Source organism: Haliaeetus leucocephalus, unplaced genomic scaffold, assembly GCF_000737465.1.
Source record: "Haliaeetus leucocephalus isolate CR32 unplaced genomic scaffold, Haliaeetus_leucocephalus-4.0 Scaffold380, whole genome shotgun sequence".
Taxonomy (NCBI): domain Eukaryota; kingdom Metazoa; phylum Chordata; class Aves; order Accipitriformes; family Accipitridae; genus Haliaeetus; species Haliaeetus leucocephalus.
In genome coordinates, this window is record NW_010972816.1 from 18,342 (window position 1) to 20,113 (window position 1,772).

Sequence of the window (1,772 nt, forward strand, 5' to 3'; positions counted from 1 at the left end):
AGTGAGTGAGCAGCTGCGTGGTACTTAGTTGCTGGCTGGGGTTAAACCACGACAGTCCATTTTGGCACCCAACGTGGGGCCTGAAGGGTTGAGATAATGACAAACCTGACCAGAGCTTGTTAAAACAAATTTGTTATAAGCATTCATTATATTGGTCTAATAGTCGCTGGTCATTATGTTGATTTATGTGTTCTTAGAGTTGTTGCTCTGGTTTTTAAAGTTCTGTTATGTATCACCTCGCTTGCTGTATGTAGTTCCTCTTCTGCTGCTTATCATCCGTGGGAGGTGGATTAAGGTTTTTGCTTTGATGTATTGTATAACACTGGTTTATGGTATGATAAAGTCATCGGCTGTGGGATTAATCCGGTATTTGCACTTAGCATTGTCACCTTTATACTGCGGGAGCCATCTGTGGGAAACTATTAATAATTATACCATTTACCTTTCCTCCATGGAAAACCAGTCTGTGGGTGGGGTACCTTTCTTCCCCTCTCCTTTCTCCTTCGGTCCAGTTACAATGGTGTTTGAGAATTTTGAAAAATTTGAATACTCTTAAGATGTTGTGACCAGCACGGTCCTAGCCCTACTGCTAGGAATTATCATGCTTCTGAATGTGGTTCAGCTCTCATTTAAGGTTAAACAACTATTTCAGAAGATCACCCAGAGATGTGCCCCAAGGCTGGATAATTATGAGTGGCAGGGGGTGTGGGGGAGTATGGGCAAGTACCTAGAAAAGTGGGCACCTCCAGTGTTTTGGAAATTCACCCCTGAACAAGTGCAGAATCCAGAAGAACTAGTAAAATATTTGGAAAAGGTATGCTGTCACCCCGGCAGCTCCAGAGAGATACAAATCACTGCAGCATGCTGGGGCCTGGCCCATGCCTATCGAGCCCTGTTTGACACCACTCAGTACCCTCAAGGGGAAGAGAAAGTCTCTGGACCTAACAACAAAACAATGAGCACCGCGGCCACTCAAACCTTGGCAACGGGCACTGCGGCCTCTCCAGCCTCAGCAACGAGCATTGCAGGCACCCAGACCTTGGCGACAGGCACCGTGACCCCTCCAGCCCCGGCGACGAGAACTCGGGCTACCCAAACCTCAACAACAGGCACTGCAGCCCCTCCAGCCCCGGCAATGAGCACAGCAGCTACCCAAACCTTGGTGACAGACACTGCGGTTATCCAAAACCCAGTGAGCGATACTGCAACTGAACCAGCGGACCAACCTGCACCAGCATCAGTTGCCCCCGTACAGAAAAAGAAATATACAAAAAAATCAGTTCGCTTAGCGAAGGATGAAGATGAACCAGGGTCATCACGGGAACCGGAGGAAGAGGCAGAACCAGAGGTAATAACCCGGTCCCTATCCTTGAGTGAGCTGCGGGATCTGCGAAAAGACTTTGGCCGCCGCATAGGTGAGCATATTATCACCTGGCTCCTCTGATGCTGGGACAATGGGGCTAATAGCTTGGAATTAGAAGGTAGGGAAGCCAAGCAGCTGGGATCGCTTGCCAGGGAAGGTGGCATTGACAAGGCAATTGGAAGAGGGACACAAGCCATCAGCCTCTGGAGGCGACTCCTGTCACGTGTGAAGGAAAGGTACGCCTTTAAGGAAGATGTTATATGTATGTCAATCAAGCGAGTGGACCACCATGGAAAAAGGTATTCAATATCTGAGGGAATTAGCTGTGCTAGAGACGATTCATCATGACCCGGACAACCCACAATTACCCAAAGATCCAGACGAAGTCCAATGCACACGACCCATGTGG